Here is a 23,426-nt window from a genome sequence, read left to right on the forward strand (position 1 = left end):
CTTATATAGAATCCGAGTCTCGCGATAGAATCCGAGCCTCGCGAGAATCCGACAGCGTCATGATGACGTTCGGGCGCGCTCGGGTTAACCGAGCAAGGCGGGAAGATCCGAGTCGCTCGGATCCGTGTAAAAAAAGCTGAAGTTCGGGCGGGTTCGGATTCCGAGGAACCGAACCCGCTCATCTCTAGTATGCTCTGCAAATTTAAGTTATTTATTAGCCTTTAATTAAATAGGTTAATTAACCTATTTAATGGGGATTTACAGAGATAGTATTTAATCATTCACTCAGTCTGGAGTTTGTAGTTTATGCTCCCTATTAAGATATGAGCATAAGCACACTATGGATAATTTTGTTAGAAGCCAATTAACCAACACTATGTTTTCTTTGAGTATATGAGTAAAGAGGAACACTTGGATGAAACACATGCAAATTCTGGATAGGAAGAACATACATACTCATTGCGGATAATTCTCTGGTCATAATAAAACCCAAATAACCAATACCGTGAATGAACAAGGCTAGGCATTGGGCCACCCATAACAAGTGCTGCATTTCACCAATAAAGCTACAGCTAAATATTTATTTTTCACCTATTTACATTAATTCAGTTGTATGGCATGTGTAGTGTGCAACTTACACTGTAATATACTACATACACGTATAGTATCAGCCGCAATGCTTGGTATTTATTTCTAGGATCTGCATCTTAGTAATAGTGGAATACTCAGATAGCCACTATTCTTTTAATAGGAGGGATTTTTACTTCTATATCTCTCACCTTTAATCACTTTCTCCCAATTGTAGTTTTGTGATTTGTATATTTATGGTTAAGAATAATAGTTATGCCTTTCAGCTGCAAAACAATATGGTAATTTGCCCTCTCTAGTTACCATGTAATGAAGATTGACAAGATGACCAAAATTTTCAGTATTTATAGCATTCAGAATAGAAAATATAGGTCCACACCAACCTTAAGGAAATAATATGTGAATATAGATAAACCAATATACTGTAGAAATTGTTGACGTTAATTCAGAACAGTATTTTATTGGTGGAGCTCTAAATGAGTTTGTAGATTAGACTACAAGTGATGTTAAGAGGAATAAAAAAAAAAAACTTTTTGGGAGCGCTCTTCAATTAGCTAATGTATAATAGTAGAGTAATTATGTGGCAAGATTTTGCATTAGATAATTGAAGAATGCTCCCAAAAAAAGTTTTTTGTTTTTCTTCTTCTTAGCATCACTTTATAGCATTTATACCTCACCAAAGTTAGCAACCCAGTAGTGCAACATGTCCTAAATATCTTTTAGATTAAATAAAAAAAACAGTTTTCACTTGAATTCTGTTATAGTTGTCACCATGTCGTAGTCATAGTATTTAAAAGCTGCCAAATAATTTCCACAGACCGAATCTTAAAAACTAGTAACTGCTTTCCAATGAATAGCTTTTCCTTTCTTTTATATAATTCTGTAGTGAGGTGTCATGTAAGCCAGTAAAACAAATACATTAACTGAACATCTTATTTGTGTGACTGGTTCCTGAGTGTAGGATAATTTACTTGCTTTCATCTAAACCAGGGATGGGGAACCTTTGGCCCGCCAGCTGTTGTTGAACTACACATCCCAGCATGCCTTGCAATAGTTTTAGCATGGCCAAATAGCAAAACTTTAGCAGGGCATGCTGGGATGTGTAGTTCAACAACAGCTCGAGGGCCAAAGGTTCCCCATCCCTGATCTAAACAGAGACATGAGACAGCCATGTTCCCACTGTGTGGGAAACTAATTTCTATATTTACTTGAAAAGAGAATAATCTTCTTTATTGGGGGAAATGAACAGTACAGTATGGCACAAACAACTATTATCCATGAAGTTCTACTTGGATGACTATATCTTAGTTAAGACCATAGCAATTCTGCTGTGTGATCTGTGTAATCTATTTTGCTCCATCCACCGAATTTAATAATTTGATCTTTCGGATCATTTATAAACCATTTTATTCACGTTTTCCGTGACCAAGTTCCGTAAGGCAAGTGGTTTTGTTTCATCTATAGCACTGGAAAGTATAATTGCACTATTTCTATTAGCTTTTTTTTCACTCCTGTAATTTATTATCCAGTCATATCGGTAAAAAATAAAATCATTTATGTGGTTTGAAGCTGGTAAATGGCTGACATTAGTGATTTCACAAAGAAGAAAGAATGGGATAGAGGTAAGATGGATAAATAAAAACTAGTCTGATGTCAGATAAGTATTTTTTTTCCCAAAACATAAATGCTCTGTAGTCAATATATAGTCAATAGTTACAATTGCATGTGGCAGTTGGCTTATTCAATACATAAGGCATATTTGCCCCAAAACAGTTGTATTACAGCTTTCTGTATTTTGTTTCAGCTAAATGTGTATATCTGAACATACTGAGTGTATGTATGTATATATATATATATATATATATATATATATGTAAGTCAATAGACCGCACAGACACCAAGTACATTCAGGTTAATCCAAGGGTGCTCGGTAAGTGTAATTGAATATGTAATAATCCTCACCACCAGGCTCCAACCGGGGCTATGATCAGGAAGAACCAGCACTCCATAATGCACAAAAGAAGCTTTAATTGTCCTTATTCTTTAAGTCACATATGCGTAAGCATGAAAAGTTACTTATCATTTTCAATATTCAGCATATTCAGCATAACCTGGGGAACATGATCCTAACCAGGAATGGCTCCCAACAGCCGTTTCGGGCAAAGCCGTCATCAGGGGAGAATCCCCACAAATTTTATATAAAATTTACGCATATGTGACTTAAAGAATAAGGACAATTAAAGCTTCTTTTGTGCATTATGGAGTGCTGGTTCTTCCTGATCATAGCCCCGGTTGGAGCCTGGTGGTGAGGATTATTACATATATATATATATATATATATATATATATATATATATATATATATATAACAAGTAGAAATGAATCGGCACTCTTTCCTACCATAGATTATTGCCCTGGTGCCATCCGGAACAATCCAGTACAAAGCACATCCAGCAGCGGCGGCACTCACGGGTCTTACTCACAAACAATAAAGTGCAAAAAGTGCTTTTAATTCATCACTTTGTGATGAATTAAAAGCACTTTTTGCACTTTATTGTTTGTGAGTAAGACCCGTGAGTGCCGCCGCTGCTGGATGTGCTTTGTATATATATATATATATATATATATATATATATATATATATATATATATATATATATATATATATATATATATATATATATATATATATACAGTGTATATATATATATACACACACGTGTACAGTAGCGGCACTCCCAGTTACCGAAATACACCCTAGTACCTTCCTCAGACCATTCACATGTCTATCAAATAGAGACATGTGCAGATGGCACTCAATGGGTTTTCAAATGAAAGAATCACATCGCACAGTGATGTTCAAGTTCAACATTTTAGTCATGTCCAACAGGACTGAAAAGTCGAACATCTTTGTGTAGTATACTGTACGTGCTTTTCATAGAAGGCATTCACCAGTCTACTAAAATGGAAAAATGCTTTATTCAAGTGTGCAGCATACAGGTAATCAGCATTTTGGTCTGAGTAAGGAATGTGAAGACATTAGTAAAGCAGCATAGCTCCATGAGGAATGGGTATCAATCCTCAATCTCAGCCACAGTATATACCAATGATCATCAGGCAAAGCAGCCTCAGTTGGAAAGTCTCATTAGTATAACTTACATCAAAATGTATATAATTGGTACACATGGACTATAAAATTTGTAGATATGTAACCTCGGGATCTTTATATAGTCATAGATACCATTATGTCTTGCATACTCCAAACAAACTCCAGAGTCCATTGTGTAGTAAACCAATCAGCTGTTTACAGCAACCCACCCATTCTGATCGATGAATCATATTGATGGCCCCAAACAAAATACCAAATCTTAGATCTAGTTTAACTAATTGACTAGTACCACAATTTATTATAGTACTAATAAGGGCAGAACAGTGCCACAATCAATTGCTAATACATTTTAGGGTGTTTCACAACATAACTCATCCTATATATTATATATTAATCATAGGTATTATTCCACACCTGATTCTATATTGATCTATGTTGGACACATCAGTCCAAAAGCTTGTCTGCAAATGTCTTATTTATTATTTAAACAGACATCCATGATATTAACTACATATCAAGTTTTATTTCCAAAATAAACAAAACTGCTCACATAATTTATCATACGGTATGTAAATATGATTATCAAATACATACACAGACAAAACAATTGAAATTCAGATAGTGTATATACATGAATACTACAAATCTATTCAAAATGCCCTATATATTTATCTCATAGAAATACATTGAGGATTTATTTTCTTAAGATATTTCATGTCCTACCTATGGATCCATTGACATTGTTAACTTAACATAGCTTCTCTCCTACTACTCACTTGTGTAAATGGTGGGACCCACTCTGTCACCATACAACTTAGGTTTGAGTTGATGGTATGTGATAGAAAGTGCCTGACTACTGGTCAATCCGATTTACCAGCTTTGAATCTTTGTTGGATGGATGATTTGTGGTTGGCATTCCTGTTTTTAAATTTGTTCTCCATCTTTCCAATGTAAGGTAGACCACACAGACATGATAAAACACATATGTGTCCTCATACACTGAGCTTCTTTGCGCCATGTGCTGCAAGAAACCTGATATGACTGAGAAGTTCGAGTAACTTGAATATTTTACTTAAAATTTTGCGCTTAATTTGTGGTGAGGTGCTTAGTTGCACACACATCTTGGCGAATAAGGTGCTCAATGTGGCTGAGTTGTATCCGACCTGGTGTTCTGAGAGCGGCTATTTGGTACAACTTGAGCTACAGTGTAAGAGGACACATCTTTAAATCAAAAAGTCTGAGGTACAGACTAATTCATACATTTTCTTATTATCTCTGTGTGAATATGAAATATATGATCCCAGATAGCCACAATTGTTTTAATTGGAGAGATAGTGTACTTTTATTTCTACCACCCATAGGGGGTAATTCCAAGTTGATCGCAGCAGGATATTTTTTAGCAGTTGGGCAAAACCATGTGCACTGCAGGGGGGGCAGATATAACATGTGCAGAGAGAGTTAGATTTGGGTGGGTTATTTTGTTTCTGTGCAGGGTAAATACTGGCTGCTTTATTTTTACACTGCAATTTAGATTGCAGATTGAACTCACCACACCCAAATCTAACTCTCTCTGCAAATGTTATATCTGCCCCCCCTGCAGTGCACATGGTTTTGCCTAACTGCTAAAAAATTTCCTGCTGCGATCAACTTGGAATTACCCCCATAATTACTTTCTCACAATCGTTTGGTGACGACTTGTATAATATATATTTATTGTTGAGAATAATAGTAATGCCTTTCAGCTGTGAAGCATTCTGGTCATATGCCCTCTAGTAACCATGTATTAGAGTTTGAGAGGCGGCATCCGGGAGAACTAACATTTACCGTATTATATCCTTCATACCACAACACGTTGTATAATTAGGGCAGAGGTAGCATCCTAGATTAGCATTACCCAGCCATGTATGTGTTTTCAGCATATTTATGCCCTCATCAGCTCTTCGTAGGTGTTTTAAATTTGCCTTTCTCCATTGGGTTATCAGGGTTTGTTTTTTTTAACAACACAGTGCCCAATCACTGTTTCTGTGCCTATTATTGGTAAAAATGTTTCTCTGACGTCCTAGTGGATGCTGGGAACTCAGTAAGGACCATGGGGGATAGACGGGCTCCGCAGGAGACTGGGCACTCTAAAAGAAAGATTAGGTACTATCTGGTGTGCACTGGCTCCTCTCTCTATGCCCCTCTTCCAGACCTCAGTTAGAATCTGTGCCCGGCCAGAGCTGGGTGCTCCTAGTGGGCTCTCCTGAGCTTGCTAGAAAAGAAAGTATTTGTTAGGTTTTTTATTTTCAGTGAGATCTGCTGGCAACAGACTCACTGCTACATGGGACTGAGGGGAGAGAAGCAAACCTACCTGCTTGCAGCTAGCTTGTGCTTCTTAGGCTACTGGACACCATTAGCTCCAGAGGGTTCGAACACAGGGCCTGAACTCGATCGTCCATTCCCGGAGCCGCGCCGCCGTCCCCCTTGCAGAGCCAGAAGACAGAAGAGAAGCGATGAAATCGGCGGCAGAAGACTCCTGTCTTCATTAAGGTAGCGTACAGCACCGCAGCTGTGCGCCATTGCTCCCACAGCACACCACACACTCCGGTCACTGTAGGATGCAGGGCGCTGGGGGGGGGGGGTGCCCTGGGCAGCAATTATAATACCTTTTGGCACTTAAAATACACATAATACAGTCTGAAAACTGTATATGTGTAAAAACCCCTGCCATTAAGTTACATAAAACGCGGGACAGACGCCCGCCGCTGAGGGGGCTGGGCCTTCTTCCTCAGCACACCAGCGCCATTTTCCCTTCACAGCTCCGCTGGAAGCAGCTCCCCAGGCTCTCCCCTGCAGTATCCTGATACAAGAAGGGTAAAAAAGAGAGGGGGGGCACATAAATTTAGGCGCAAATAAGATATTTAAGCAGCTATTGGGTAAATCACTTTTTTATAGTGTAAATCCCTGTGTTATATAGCGCTGTGGTGTGTGCTGGCATACTCTCTCTCTGTCTCCCCAAAGGACTTTGTGGGGTCCTGTCCTCAGTCTGAGCATTCCCTGTGTGTGTGCGGTGTGTCGGTACGGCTGTGTCGACATGTTTGATGAGGAGGGTTACGTGGAGGCGGAGCAGGGGCAGATAAGTGTGGTGTCGCCTCTGACGGGGCCGACACCTGATTGGATGGATATGTGGAAGGTCTTAACCGACAGTGTCAACTCCTTACATAAAAGGTTCGATGACGCAGCAGCCTTGGGACAGCCGGGGTCTCAGTCCGCGCCTGCCCAGGCGACTCAGAAGCTGTCAGGGGCTCATAAATGCCCGCTAGCTCAGATGGTAGACACAGATGTCGACACGGAGTCTGCCTCCAGTGTAGATGAGGATGAGACAAATGTACAGTCTACAAAAGCCATCCGATGCATGATTACTGCAATGAAAGATGTATTGCACATTTCTGACATTAACCCGGTTACCACCAAGAGGGTATTATGTTTGGGGAGAAAAAGCAGCCAGTGACTTTTCCCCCATCTGATGAATTAAATGAATTGTGTGAAGAAGCGTGGAGTTCCCCTGATAAGAAACTAGTAATTTCTAAGAGGTTACTGATGGCGTACCCTTTCCCGCCAACGGATAGGTTACGTTGGGAAACATCCCCTAGGGTGGACAAGGCGCTAACACGCTTATCTAAAAGGGTGGCACTGCCGTCTCAGGATACGGCCGCCCTAAAGGAGCCTGCGGATAGAAAGCAGGAAGCTATCCTGAAGTCTGTGTATACACACTCTGGTACTCTACTGAGACCTGCTATTGCTTCAGCCTGGATGTGTAGTGCTGCAGCAGCATGGACTGATTCCCTGTCAGACAACATTGATTCCCTCGACAGGGATACTGTTTTGCTAACCCTCGAACATATAAAAAACGTCATCTTATATATGCGGGATGCCCAGAGGGACATTTGCCTGCTGGCATCTAGAATTAATGCAATGTCCATTTCTGCCAGGAGAGTATTATGGACTTGGCAGTGGACAGGTGATGCTGATTCTAAAAAACACATGGAGGTTTTGCCTTATAAGGGTGAGGAATTGTTTGGGGACAGTCTCTCGGACCTCGTATCCACAGCAACTGCTGGGAAGTCGACTTTTTTACCTCAGGTTCCCTCACAGCCTAAGAAAGCACCGTATTATCAAGTGCAGTCCTTTCGGCCTCAGAAAGGCAAGCGGATCAGAGGAGCATCCTTTCTGGCCAGAGGCAAGGGTAGAGGAAAGAAGCTGCACCAGGCAGCTAGTTCCCAGGAACAAAAATCCTCCCCTGCTTCCACTAAGTCCACCGCATGATGTTGGGGCTCCACAGGCGGAGCCAGGTGCGGTGGGGGCGCGTCTCCGAAACTTCAGCAACCAGTGGGTTCGCTCACAGGTGGATCTCTGGGCTGTACAAATTGTATCTCAGGGATACAAACTGGAGTTCGAGGCGACTCCCCCTCGCCGTTACCTCAAATCAGCCTTGCCAGCTGCTCCCAGGGAAAGGGAGGTAGTACTGGCGGCAATTCACAAGCTGTACCTCCAGCAGGTGATAATCAAGGTCCCCCTCCTTCAACAGGGAAGGGGTTACTATTCCACAATGTTTGTGGTACCGAAACCGGACGGTTCGGTGAGACCCATTCTGAATTTAAAATCCTTGAACACTTATATAAAAAAGTTCAAGTTCAAAATGGAATCGCTCAGGGCGGTTATAGCAAGCCTGGAAGAGGGGGATTTTATGGTGTCGCTGGACATCAAGGATGCTTACTTGCATGTCCCCATTTACCCACCTCACCAGGAATACCTCAGGTTTGTGGTACAGGACTGTCATTACCAATTCCAGACGTTACCGTTTGGTCTCTCCACGGCACCGAAAATATTTACCAAGGTAATGGCCGAAATGATGATACTCCTTCGGAAGAAGGGAGTTATAATTATACCGTACTTGGACGATCTCCTCATAAAGGCAAGGTCCAGAGAGCAGTTATTGGTCAGCGTAGCACTCTCTCAGGAAGTGTTGCAACAGCACGGCTGGATTCTGAATATCCCAAAGTCGCAGCTGATTCCTGCGACGCGTCTGCTTTTCCTGGGCATGATTCTGGACACAGAACAGAAGAAGGTGTTTCCTCCCGGCGGAGAAGGCCCAGGAATTGTCATCTCTGGTCAGGGACCTCCTGAAACCAAAACAGGTGTCGGTGCATCACTGCACGCGAGTCCTGGGAAAGATGGTGGCTTCTTATGAAGCAATTCCCTTTCGGCAGGTTCCATGCAAGGATCTTTCAGTGGGATCTGTTGGACAAATGGTCCGGATCGCATCTTCAGATGCATCGGTTGATCACCCTGTCCCCAAGGGCCAGGGTGTCTCTGCTGTGGTGGCTGCAGAGTGCTCATCTTCTCGAGGGCTGCAGGTTCGGCATACAGGACTGGGTCCTGGTGACCACGGATGCAAGCCTCCGAGGATGGGGGGCAGTCACTCAGGGAAGAAACTTCCAAGGACAGTGGTCAAGTCTGGAGACTTCACTACACATAAATATACTGGAACTAAGGGCCATTTACAACGCCCTGAGTCAAGCAGAGCCCCTGCTTCAAAACCACCCAGTACTGATTCAGTCAGACAACATCACGGCGGTCGCCCATGTAAACCGCCAGGGCGGCACGAGAAGCAGGATTGCAATGGCAGAAGCCACAAGGATTCTTCGATGGGCGGAGAATCACATGCTAGCACTGTCAGCAGTGTTCATTCCGGGAGTGGACAACTGGGAAGCAGACTTCCTCAGCAGGCACGACCTCCACCCGGGAGAGTGGGGACTTCATCAAGAAGTCTTCACACAGATTGTAAATCGCTGGGAACTGCCACGGGTGGACATGATGGCGTCCCGCCTCAACAAAAAGCTACAAAAATATTGCGCCAGGTCAAGGGACCCTCAGGCGATAGCTGTGGACGCACTAGTGACACCGTGGGTGTACCAGTCGGTTTATGTGTTCCCTCCTCTTCCTCTCATACCCAAGGTACTGAGGATAGTAAGAAAGAGAGGAGTAAGAACTATACTCATCGTTCTGGATTGGCCAAGAAGAACTTGGTACCCAGAACTACAAGAAATGATCTCAGAGGACCGATGGCCTCTGCCTCTCAGACAGGACCTGTTACAGCAGGGGCCCTGTCTGTTCCAAGACTTACCGCGGCTGTGTTTGACGGCATGGCGGTTGAACGCCGGATCCTAACGAAAAAGGGCATTCCAGATGAAGTGATTCCTACGCTGATAAAAGCTAGGAAGGATGTGACAGCAAAGCATTATCACCGCATATGGCGGAAATATGTCGCTTGGTGTGAGGCCAGGAAGGCCCCAACAGAGGAATTCCAGCTGGGTCGATTTCTGCACTTCCTACAGTCAGGGGTGACTATGGGCCTAAAATTGGGGTCCATAAAGGTCCAGATTTCGGCCCTATCTATTTTCTTTCAAAAAGAACTGGCTTCACTGCCTGAAGTTCAGACGTTTGTAAAGGGAGTGCTGCATATTCAGCCCCCTTTTGTGCCTCCAGTGGCACCTTGGGATCTTAACGTTGTGTTGGATTTCCTGAAATCACACTGGTTTGAGCCACTTAGGACCGTGGAGCTAAAGTATCTCACGTGGAAGGTGGTCATGCTGTTGGCCTTAGCTTCAGCTAGGCGTGTGTCAGAATTGGCGGCTTTGTCGTGTAAAAGCCCATATCTGATCTTCCATATGGACAGGGCAGAATTAAGGACTCGTCCCCAATTTCTCCCAAAGGTGGTATCAGCGTTTCATTTGAACCAACCTATTGTGGTGCCTGCGGCTACTCGGGACTTGGAGGATTCCAAGTTGCTGGACGTAGTCCGGGCTTTGAAAATTTATGTTTCCAGGACGGCTGGAGTCAGGAAAACTGACTCGCTTTTTATCCTGCATGCACCCAACAAGCTGGGTGCTCCTGCTTCAAAGCAAACTATTGCTCGCTGGATCTGTTGCACGATTCAGCTGGCACATTCTGCGGCTGGACTGCCGCATCCTAAATCAGTAAAAGCCCATTCCACAAGGAAGGTGGGCTCTTCTTGGGCGGCTGCCCGAGGGGTCTCGGCTTTACAGCTTTGCCGAGCTGCTACTTGGTCGGGTTCAAACACATTTGCTAAATTCTACAAGTTTAATACCCTGGCTGAGGAGGACCTTGAGTTTGCTCATTCGGTGCTGCAGAGTCATCCGCACTCTCCCGCCCGTTTGGGAGCTTTGGTATAATCCCCATGGTCCTTACGGAGTCCCCAGCATCCACTAGGACGTCAGAGAAAATAAGAATTTACTCACCGGTAATTCTATTTCTCGTAGTCCGTAGTGGATGCTGGGCGCCCGTCCCAAGTGCGGACTCTCTGCAATACATGTATATAGTTATTGCTTCACTAAAGGGTTATTGTTATGAGCCATCCGTAAAAGGAGGCTCAGTTGTTGTTCATACTGTTAACTGGGTATGGTTATCACAAGTTGTACAGTGTGATTGGTGTGGCTGGTATAAGTCTTACCCTGGATTCCAAATCCTTTCCTTGTTGTGTCAGCTCTTCCGGGCACAGTTTCCCTAACTGAGGTCTGGAGGAGGGGCATAGAGGGAGGAGCCAGTGCACACCAGATAGTACCTAATCTTTCTTTTAGAGTGCCCAGTCTCCTGCGGAGCCCGTCTATTCCCCATGGTCCTTACGGAGCTCCCAGCATCCACTACGGACTACGAGAAATAGAATTACCGGTGAGTAAATTCTTATTTTTTTAAACACCTATGTCAAATCTGGTGTTAACCTATTTGAAAAAACAAACAAAAACTTTGGGCAGGAGGGTTTAAAGTAGGCTACATTATGGGGGCAATTCAGACCTGATTGTAGCAGCAAATTTGTTAGCGGTTGGGCAAAACCATGTGCACTACAAGTGTGGCAGATATAACATTTGCAGAGAGAGTAGATTTGGGTGGGTTATTTTGTTTCTGTGCAGAGTAAATACTAGCTGCTTTATTTTTACACTGCAATTTAGATTTCAGATTGAACACACCTCACCCAAATCTAACTCTCTCTGCACATGTTATATCTGCCAGCCCACACCCCACCCCTCTGCAGTGCACATGGTTTTGCCCAACTGCTAACAAATTTGCTGCTATGATCACGTCTGAATTACCCCCTATATGTTGTTTTAATGAATAAATTCTGTCATTTTTGCAGTAACTAAGAGTTCATTCTGCTAGCTACACTGTATACAGTAACATCCAGGAAATCCAGAGACTAAGCATATATCCCATATGTAAACTATACCACTGAGTCAAATTAATTAAGAGATTGCACCATCTCCATAAATGTATTTCTGGTACTTATCCACAAAAAAATATGTCAAGTAATCTATGGTAGTACGGAACGCAAGCACCATAGATGAGCATTATATACTTGGCCTAATACACAGCTTGGATGCAGTTTAAATGCTGGCTGTCGGGATCCCGGCATTCAGGATAGCAGAACTCCAGTGGTCATCATACCCAGCTTTCCTTTCTGTTCAGTTTTATAATCTCCTTTACATTGTGTGATAGGTTTAAAGTTTTCCTTTTATCAATGTTGCAATTTCAAGGCGCTTGGGTACACAATATATTTTATCTTCCCACCTTCATTTCTGTCAGTTATTTTGGTTCATTGATTTATGGTTATTTCTGTCAGTCATTTCAGGTTAATGAATTATGGTTATTTCTGTCATTTATTACAGTTCATTAAAATTTTCATCCAATTTTAGAACAGGCATCCTGTGTCAAAGTCTTGTCTGGCATCCACCGAGAGGTCCGACCAGGACCTCAACCCTTTAGAATGTCTTCTTGGGCTCTGAAGTTTTCATCCAAATCCATCCAGTGGAAGGCCCAGAACAGGCTCACTGGGTCAAAGTTCTGCCCAGCATACACCAGGACCTCAACACCCTAATATGTCTTTTGGGATCCAGTTTAACCACTCTGAAGTTTTTGTCCAAATTCATCTAGTGGAAGGACCAGGTCAAAGTTCTGGCCAGTATACACCAGCAAGAGGTCACTAACCCCTGTAAAACCTGGCCAGGACCACCTCGCATTGGTTTCATCTGGACAGAAAAACAAACAGACCAATTGATTTTATATATGATATATTCAGTAGAGTGATCAGTGGTGCAGTATTTGGGTGCTCAATTAAGGGTCACTAAACAGCTTGCCCCAGATTTATTAAATAAATGGTTTAATGTCAGCATAAATGAACAGAAAGTATAAACAACTTAGCCTCTATTCTGGGCATTACCTCACTTCAGCCCTCTCCACCAAGTGGCACCTAGTCTGCAAACTTCACAAAAAGTCTCAAAGTCCTGTCTGCTTCTTGCAGGTATGGCCACGGGGCTTCTAGCCTCAGTCCCATCTGGGCTGTATTCAGGGGTATAGAGAGGGAAACCGGACCCAGGTAATGCAGATGGTGTGGCCTAATCAAGGGAGTCATGGTCACATCCCCTTTCAAATAAACCTTAAACATAATACAATATGAACCAGGGGATGCCATTTACCCCTTAGCCAGGGAAAATATCCATGGGGGGTGTGATCACATCCACGCACCCAACTCCTGCAGGCAGAGTAGACTGCTTTAGCTTAGTGATAGAGAGGCTGACACATGAAGAAGTGGGCTGGGCAAACTCAGGCCCCTTCAGCAAGTCCCAGCCAGGGTAATTAGTACCCACCCCCTCCCCCTTTCGGTGCCTCTGGCTGTATCCTTAGGGCACCAATTGGGTGTAAGCACACCCCTTTTTAAACTTGGGAGGACGGATCCCACCATAACACCACAGATTCATTGACTTACTAATGCCACCTATCCGTATTGTTCCCCGATAATATATAGCATCATTATTCCCTGTTGGCATTGTACTCATGGTTTTGACAAAATGGCTTCATAGCAATTTCTGGTGCCTTCCACACTAAAAGGTAAAATTTAGAATCCATAGTGGTGGCATTCAGTCAGAAAAAAGATTGACTCCATATGTACAGCCATTGTCAAAAGTTTTGAGAATGACACAAGTATTGGTTTCACAAAGTTTGTTGCTTCAGTGTTTTTAGGCCTTTTTGTCAAATGTTACTGTGGTATACTGAAGTAAAATTACAAGCATTTCATAAGTGTCAAAGGCTTTTATTCACGATTACAGTAAGTTTATGCAGAGTCAATATTTGCAGTGTTGACCCTTCTTTTTCAAGTCCTCTGCAATTCGTTCTAACATACTGTCAATCAACTTCTGGGCCACATACTGACAGGTGACTGCCCATTCTTGCCTAATCAATGCTTGGGTTTTTTTCAGAATTTGTGGGTTTTTGTTTGTCCACCCACCTCTTGAGGATTGACCACAAGTTCTCAATGGGATTAAGGTCTGGGGAGTTTCCTGGCCATGGACCCACAATTTTGATGTTTTGTTCCCCAAACCACTTACGTCATGACTGTTTGTTTTGTGAACCCGGAGTCTATGTGAATTCTGTGTGGGTAACTGGAGGACTTTGTGTAGAATTGGCTGGTCTGAGGGAAATAGTGAGACGTAAAGGGTAAGAAGCAATCGCTGACCGGGAGTCGGACCTGGGCCTCGGCAGAGGGAGATGTATCCTGACCACTGGAACACCATGGACTGAGGTGTTGATGACAGGATGATGAATGTACTTTAACTGATTCAGGGTCATATCCCTGTCTAACATTGGCAGCAGATCCATCTATTTTCCTCTATTGGCTAATTTCTGTCACTTTGCTTTGATACTATGTAATTCGTGAACTCTCATCAGTAATTCCAGAGCTTCCAATTACATTCTACTTTCTCTACTATCATACCACACTGGAAACACCCAAAGCCGTCCGAACTTGGAAGCTAATCAGTGTTGGGCTGGGTCAGTACTCAAGTGGGTGACCATTGAGGAAGACTCCGTGTAGTAGAGCACGCATTGGTCCTACGTGCTCAGTGTCTAACACTGACAGCAGATTCACTCTGCCATCTTATCTCTTTCTGCTCTCTTTTCTACTAATAATTACAATCAATATTGAGGCTTTATATATTATTATTATTTTGGCACCAATATAGGACACGGTTTCATTCTGTTATTAGAACGTACCACTTAATATCCAAGTTAATAATTTACTGCATTCAGATCTAATGCCGCCAGCCAGGACTTTATTATCATTATCATATCAGCAATTTCGCTAATTGTTTATATTGTTCCTTACTGTCTTTTCTCTCATTAACCACTAAGTATCTTAATTTTGTGATAATAAAAATTGATTTTAAATATCATATCTTATCTTGTTTAGTCTATACATTGTTTAAAGTTAAGAGTGCACCCAAAAAAAGAGTCTTCTTTTCTCCCTGTTGTTGTGTGGATGGAGGTCTAGCAGGCCAGGAAAACATTGAAGCCTAAACTTCTTAAAATGAACAGAGGACACTGGCTTTTAAGCCCAAACACCAGAAAGCTGAGCACAGTGGAGAATCAAATGCTGCACACAGGATCCTGCTGATTACTCACAGAGGAATTCCTACTCAGATGGCTAATCAAGAGTAAGTAATACCGATTGCAGTTTGCATCCTGAGCTGAAGCAGATGCAGGTTACAGGATATGCTGATGTAAGCCACAGAATATGGGGCATACAGTCAGGACCGTGACAACTTAGTTATCACTTTTGCCTTATGTAAAGGTGCTCCATCATGCTGGAAAAGACATTGTTCATCACCAAACTGTCCTTGGATGGTTGGCAGGCGTTATTTTTGGAGGATATTTTGGTACCATTCTTTATTCACGGCTGTGTTCTTAGGCAAAATTGTGAGTAAGCCCACTCCCTTGGCTGAGAAGCAACCCCACACGTGAACTGATGCTTTACTGCTGGCATGACACAGGGCTGATTTTAGTACTCACCTATCCTTTGATGGACAAGCATTTTTCCAGATGCCCCAAACAATCTGAAAGGGGATTCATCAGAGAAAATTACTTTACCCCAGTCCCCAGCAGTCCAATCCCTGTACCTTTTGCACAATACCAGTCTGTCCCTGATTTTCCTGAAGAGAAGTAGCTTCTTTGCTGCCCTTCTTGACACTAGGCCATCCTCCAAAAGTCTTCGCCTCACTGTGCCTGCTGCCATTCCTGAGGAAGCTCGGCACTGGTGCTTCCCTGATCCTGCAGCTGACTCAACTTTAGGAGATGGTCCTGGTGCTTGCTGGATGTTCTTGGGCACACTGAAGCCTTTTTCACAACTATTGAAGTTTTTGATGATCCGATACATGGTTGATTTAGGTACAATCTTACTAGCAGCAATATCCTTGCCCGTGAAGCCCTTTTTGTGCAAAGCAATGATTTCTTGCAGGTAACCATGGTAAACATAGGAAGAACAATGATTTCAAGCACCACCCTCCTTTTAAAGTTTCCAGTCTACTATTCTATCTCAATCAGCATGACAGTGTGATCTCCAGCCTTGTCCTCATCAACGCTCTCATCTGTGTTAACAAGAGAATCACTGACATGATGTCAGCTGGTCGTTTGGTGGCAGGGCTGAAATGCAATGAAAATGTTTTGGAGATTAAGTTCATTATCATGGCAAAGAGGAACTTTGCAATTAATTGCAATTCATCTGATCATTCTGGAGTATATGCAAATTGCCATCATAAAAACTGAGGGATCAGACTTTGTGAAAATTAATATTTGTGTCCTTCTCAAACTTTTGGCCATGGCTGTAGACCCATATTTCAGCAATTTAATGCTATTATTAGGAACAAACATACAATGAATTAAGTGATACATAAATACTCATCATTGCATGTGTATAACACCAATAATTGCATCTGACATAATAGGGGTAGTAGAACCACTCCCAACAAAATGTAATTAAAATAATATACAAAACTAAGTTACCAACATATAAAACACCTAAACCTAAAAGCATACTATTGTGGAAAGATACCCATGATACAGGTTGAGTATCCCATATCCAAATATTCCAAAATACAGAATTTTTTGAGTGAGACTGAGATAGTGATACCTTTGTTTTCTGATGGTTCAATGTACACAAACTTTGTTTAATACACAAAGTTATTAGAAGTATTGGCTAAAATGACTTTCAGGCTGTGTGTATAAGGTGTATATGAAACATAAATGCATTCTGTGCTTAAACTTGGGTCCCATCGTCATGATATCTCATTATGGTATGCAATTATTCCAAAATACGGAAAAATCTGATATCCAAAATACTTCTGGTCCCAAGCATTTTGGATATGGGATACTCAACCTGTAATATATTAATATACATCAAACTAAAGCAGCTTGGAACAATATATAGTGCGTTACATAAACAGGACAACAAGTATACATGGAATATACAGGTTGAGTATCCCATATCCAAATATTCCGAAATACGGAATTGTTGGAGTGAGACTGAGATAGTGAAACCTTTGTTTTCTGATGGCTCAGTGTACACAAACTTTGTTTAATACACAAAGTTATTAAAAATATTCTATTGAATGACCTTCAGGTTGTGTGTTTAAGGTGTATATAAAACATAAATGAATTGTGTGTATGTACACAAACTTTGTTTAATGCACAAAGTTATTAAAAATATTAGCTAAAATTACCTTCAGGCTGTATGTATAAGGTGTATATGAAACATAAATGCATTCTGTGCTTGGACTTAGGTCCCATCCCAATGATATCTCATTATGGTATGCAATTATTCCAAAATACAGAAAAATCCGATATCCAAAATATTTCTGGGCCCAAGCATTTTGGATAAGGAATACTCAACCTGTAGTACATGATAATATAATAAATCAATATTTCTATACAGTGATTACGGTATGTTTAATAATGTATGACCTCTGGATGTAAACCACAGTGGGCATTAAGTCATATACAATGCGGCACCTCTATTGCCCAAAAACCTAATGTATACAGAGTGTGTGTGTGTTTGTGTGTGTGTGTGTGTATATGCATGTATGTGTATATATATATATATATATATATATATATATAAAATTTCTGCTCAGTAATGTATACAGGCACATCCATAAGGTACTCAAAGGTATAAGGTATATTAAAGAAAAAGCCACAGCTGGCCATCTATGGCGCTGCTCAACTGTTTCCCAGGAAATGGCATACACTGGCACTTCCATAGAGTCACATGACATCCTGTGTCTACACACATATCTACCTTACAAACTGACCATGAGATTATGTGGTTGGAGAAACCAGATCACGATTATCGTAAGGAGCTGTTAAGTTTCAAACAGCAGAAGCAGTCTGAGGTTGTTGATGACTATGATCCGCATAATGTGTATCAGTAGTTGTCTGCAATTAATTATTTTCCATCTAGACACCAAACCACAGACCTTGGAAGGTTGCCTTACCTCACAAACTACTTTCAGAAGGGGACGCAAATATAAGACCCTTCCTCCTTTAGGGGTGAAGAAGAGAGCCAGAGACAACACACCAGGAGGAAATACACAAGGAGGGTTGGTCAATGTGAGAGGTAGAAGGGGTTGCAAAAGAACATAGCACATGATTATTTAATTTGAACTTTGACAGATCATGAGTTGAAAGTACTCAGTAAAGGTTAGCTAGAAATAATAGCAGGTCATTCGCATAGATTGTGATCTTCTCCTAGAGATCAGTAGGCCTTGAATAGAAGGGTCAGGCAAAACAATACAGCCAGAAAGTCAATTGTCATTGAAAACAGGGCTGGAAACTAACCTCCATAAACATAGGATATCGCGCCGGTAATGATCAAGTATAGCAGTTCATAAATGTGGACACAACACAAATCTTCCAAAAAAAAGATAATTCAACAGAATCAAATGCTTTGACCACATCAAGCGACACCACTTCTACAACATCAATAGATTAGTGCACTATCTGCAAATCCTCAAATTTATACAAGTAAAATTCACAGGTCTGAACCCAATTTGTTCAGAAGTTATCTGGTGGTTTTAGATTATAACAGGATGCCCTGAAAGTTTATTTTAATGATCCTTGGACAAGATAGCCTGCTGATATAATTGAAGTCAAGACGTCAATCCCAAAAAGCTGTTGCTACAGAAAAACAAATACTGCTTTATAGTAATGATTAAAAAGCAAATTTCTAATATGTTTAGAAGAGGAAGGATATGATGTATTCAACATAAGAGAGGATAATTATTAGTTTGAGACTCATTTTGAAGGGGTTGGATATGCTGTACTGGTGCTGGGGATCCCGGCAGCAGAATGCCAGTGGTGGGGAGCAAGCGCAGCAAAGCCCCATGTGGGCTCACTGTGCTCCCTGTGCTGCGAGCCCGGTGGCGAGCTGCACTCACCACATTCTAATCCCGCTCTATGGGTGTCGTGGACACCCACAAGTAGGAATAGTCCCTGCCAGACAGCATGCCGACTGTCGGGATTTCGTGCGGGCAGGATGCAGGGGTCGGTATTGTGACCACTGGTCACATAACTACATCCTTTTTGAAGGTATGTCCTGAAAATGCTCCCCCTAGTTAGAAAGGATAACATATTTATTTTATTTTTTTTATTTTACTTTTTTCAAACTGACCTAGCATTGCATATTATCATCAAAGAAAGTTCAAGTAGTCCTCAGGTTAAAAACCTTTTTTGTACTTGTGTATAAAAATGCCAATATGTGGGCCATACAACAGAACACCTGTAAGAGCTCATTCACAAACAACAGGGTCAAATTTAGATCACATACTCTTTTTCAGAGTCGCACGTGCTGATGCTTTTCATCTGTTTGTGGCACTGAAAATTTCCCTTTGGATAAATTGTGGGGTGAATAGTTTTGCTATTAGGCTTATTGCTGAAATACCTTTCTACAGTACCTATAGGGTTCAATGAATGCTTTAATTTAAATGCATTTTTAAGAAAGCAAAATTTTGGTTTTACAGATGTTACACTGGCTTTAGAATATCAATTATGAACATACACTGCAGAGATTCGTGAATAGTTTAATGTTTTCATTTTTGACGCCATTTTAAATGGAGGCGTGCAATGAGGCACCTGGTTTGTGATCTTCTCTGCCATGGGTAGGGGTGGCTCAGTTTGAGAAGAGAGACTGTGGGGGTCATTCCGAGTTGACCACTCGCTAGCTGTTTTTAGCAACCATGCGAACGCATAGTCGCCGCCCCAGGGGAGTGTGTTTTTAGCCTTGCAAGTTTGCGATCGCATGTGCAGCCGAGCTGTGCAAAAACATTTTGTGGAGGGGCGTGGCCTAGCTGGAGAAGAGAGCAGACCTGTTTCTGCTGCACTCCTCTATCCAGCCGTAATATATATCTTTATTCTCCCCCCTGGTCCGCTCCAACCCTTATCTGAGGGCTCTCCTCTCCATCTACAACCCCCCTGTGCCCAGCAGTACCCGCCGCGGAGCCGGGGAGCTGTTTTCACGGCTCCCGCAGGTTGCGGCCTAGGCACATCCGGAAGCCGGGGACTCGCGTACTCCCGGCACCCGCGTTTTGAGCTCCACGGCGGAGCCGCGGCGCCGGAAAGAGACGCGGACCCCGCCGGAGCCTCTGCAGCCACCCAGTTAGCTCCTCTGACCCTCAGGGAGCTTACCTTGTGGGGCTATTAGCAGTGGGAGACCCCTGACAAGTGGAGAGGCCCTGGACACAGACTCCCAGGAAGGTGCGGCGGCCATCTTGATTTTTGCTTAAGCTGCAGGATTCAATGCAATTAGCCTGCTCAGAGGTCCTGCTCCCCTGGATAGCAGCTACTGTGTTTTCACCCCTCTCCCGTCTGCTGCCTGCTGGATTCCACTATTGAGAGGTACCTGGTGGCAAGCATACTACAGCGCCGTTTCACAGCATTTAAAGCACAGCGCCGCTGGACCCGAGGTGTGTACCTGTCCGCTTACCCCTCTCTCCCAGCTGGGAGCCTCTCATCTGGACCCCGCAGAATGGAGATGACCCTCTGCCAGGACAGATGTGATATCGATCTTCTGATGTAGCGCAGATCACCTGCCCGCCACCACCCGTGTCTTTTTATGCTTACCTAAATCTCCGTCATTTACTCTGCGAGATCCTGAGCTTCTTTATTATTATCCTCATTCTGCCTGCAGAACCTCACTCCATTGAAATGCCTTCTAAAAAAGTCAAAGCGGTGCTGCCCCCTAGAGTATCTTTTCCGCCTCAGAAAAAGTCACAGGCCACCTCTTCTTTGCGGAAGTCCCCGGCCGCCGCTTCTCCGCAAAGTAACCCCTAGCAGCCCTGCCTCCCTGCCGGGGTTTGACCCTGATTCTGACGCACCTCTCACGGTCAAAACTCTGTACCAAGCCCTCTCAGCATTCAAATCTGAGCTGACTCAGGACCTCACAGCGGCCCTCCGGGAGGTTAAGACGGAGCTGCACGCTATAGGCGACCGTACGGACCATCTGGAGAAGAAAGTAGAGGAATTGGTCTCGTCTCATAATGACCTCATAACGGCCCACGACCAGCAGCAAAGTGACCTGGAGGCGTTTAAACTCAAAATTGCAGATATAAAGGACAGATCTCGGCGGAATAATATTAAGATCCGTGGCATCCCCGACTCCGTGCAGAACTCCGAGTTGGAAAATTATGCTACTGCCTTGTTCCAGAAGCTTCTGCCTCAAACCGATGCTAGAGAGTTACTTATCGACAGAATTCACAGACTGCCTAAACCACGCTCAGTTGCCCCCTCGCTCCCGAGAGACACACTTCTGAGGGTGCATTTCTTCACAATCAAAGAACGCATCCTGAAAGCGGCCAGAGAAGCAGGCGACTCCGACTCAGATGTTCTTGGAGGTTTACAACTATTCCCGGACTTCTCCGCTCTCACCTTGGCCAAACGACGAGCATTCCTCCCCGTCACTTTGGCACTTCGCGACCAAGACATCACGTATAGATGGGGTTTTCCGGTGAAGCTCGTCATCTCGTATGAAAATAAGTCTTACACGGTGACTTCATTGGAGACTGGAGTCAAATTACTTGAGGAATGGGATATCTCTGTTACACTCCCTCCTGGATCCAAGAAACAGCCCACCATCCGCTCGGAATGGGTCACCGCCTGATGCTGTTACAACCAGCCTGGGATTTCAAATTGAACTGTCTCCGGTACCGTCATCGCAGAATGGACTTGACCATTGTCCCTGTTGGGGTCACGTGAGTTGCCCTGCGTCCTGTTGTGATGGCGGTGTACTAGCCTTTCATGTTATATCTGAGTTTATTTGTCTTTTTTATATATTTTTTTATTTATTATTTTCATGTGTTCGCATGTATATTGTGGGTAAGCATATCTGTTTCTGCTTACGCTTACTTTTTCTGTTTAGTTCCATGGGTGGTGGCGCTAGGTCACATGTTCCCCCCTGGTAATATACTACTGCATTTTTTTACCTTCCTTGCAGTAGTTATGCCGACCCGATATACTGGGTCGTTTTGGTTTTCCTCCCCCCCCCTCACCCCCCTGTTCCCTTCCTTCCCTCCCCCACCCTCTGTTTTATGATGTAGGTACCTGCTACCTGAGACACTTCTATTTTTGTTTATGTCAAGGTCCTTCACCTCTAACAAAGTACTTTAACCTGCCCCGATGGTCCAGATATTATCTATGAATGTCAAGGGGCTGAATTCCCCTAATAAGCGTAGGCTGGCTTTGGGTTATTTTAATAGGAATAAAGCCGATATAGTTACCCTACAGGAGACACACTTTTCATCTGCAGCACCCCCTATTTTTAAAGATCGTAGATTCCCTCTAGGTTATTTTGCTAATGGGCCTTTTAAGAGGAACGGTGTGGCTATATTATTTAGGGACTCCGTCTCCTTCATTTTGCACTCTCAGTTAGCCGATAAAAATGGCCGGTACCTTATACTGAGCGGCCTTTTAAACGACAAGCCGGTCACCCTGGTCTCGGCATATGCACCAAACTCAAACCAAGTAGCTTTTATTCGAAAGTTATGTGTGGCTATTCAGAGGATTCGTACGGGCTCCCTTTTGCTCATGGGAGATTTTAATTTAGTTCTTGACCCTAAGTTGGACAGGTCCCCTAGGACCTCTCCCCCCGCCTCCGCCTCCCCCAATGCCAACTCCTTAGCATTTCGTAACCTCTTGGCTGAATTTGATCTCTATGACATATGGCGAGTACAAAACCCCACAGGGCGGGAGTACACCTACTATTCCCCCGTTCACAACTCTTACTCCCGTATTGATTTTATATTTTCGGACAAATGGACCCTCCAGTTCGCCAGATCCTTAGATATTCTCCCTATAACTTGGTCAGACCACGCCCCGTTGATTCTTAAATGGAATGTAGCTTGCCAACACTCTCCCCCCCGCCCGTGGAGATTCTCTCCACATTTGCTGTCCAACCCAGTCTCAAAAAAAATTATAGTTGACAGTATTTCATCCTATATGGAATTTAATTCCCCCTCAGACACATCCACCCTGAACTTCTGGTGCGCACTTAAGGCTGTCATACGGGGAGCAGCGATTCAGGCGGGAGCACAGCTCAAGAAACTCAACCTACAACGCCAGGTTGATCTGGAGCTCAAACTGAAGGAATTAGAGGACAAAAACCAATCTAGACCTACAAAATCCTTACAGAAGCAGTTAGTCGATATTAGATCTCAACTCCAGACATTACTAATGGCGCGCACCCAGGCTTCCTTGAATAGGATACGCCAGAAGTTTTATCTAACGGGGAATAGGCCGGGGAAAATGCTGGCCCGGAAGCTTAGGGCTCAACAGGCTCGAAATAGAATCAAGCTCATTA

The 23,426-nt window shown here is 43.2% G+C and overlaps 1 protein-coding gene and 1 pseudogene across 2 annotated transcripts in view; both read left to right on the plus strand.

The window, feature by feature from the left end:
- Window positions 1-23,426, plus strand: part of RPRD1A (regulation of nuclear pre-mRNA domain containing 1A) — a 448,635-nt gene that overhangs the window by 397,760 nt on the left and 27,449 nt on the right. The window lies entirely within an intron of this gene.
- LOC134929779 (5S ribosomal RNA) lies at window positions 14,509-14,627 on the plus strand (annotated as a pseudogene).

This window comes from Pseudophryne corroboree, chromosome 5 (assembly GCF_028390025.1).
Source record: "Pseudophryne corroboree isolate aPseCor3 chromosome 5, aPseCor3.hap2, whole genome shotgun sequence".
NCBI classification, from domain to species: Eukaryota; Metazoa; Chordata; class Amphibia; order Anura; family Myobatrachidae; genus Pseudophryne; species Pseudophryne corroboree.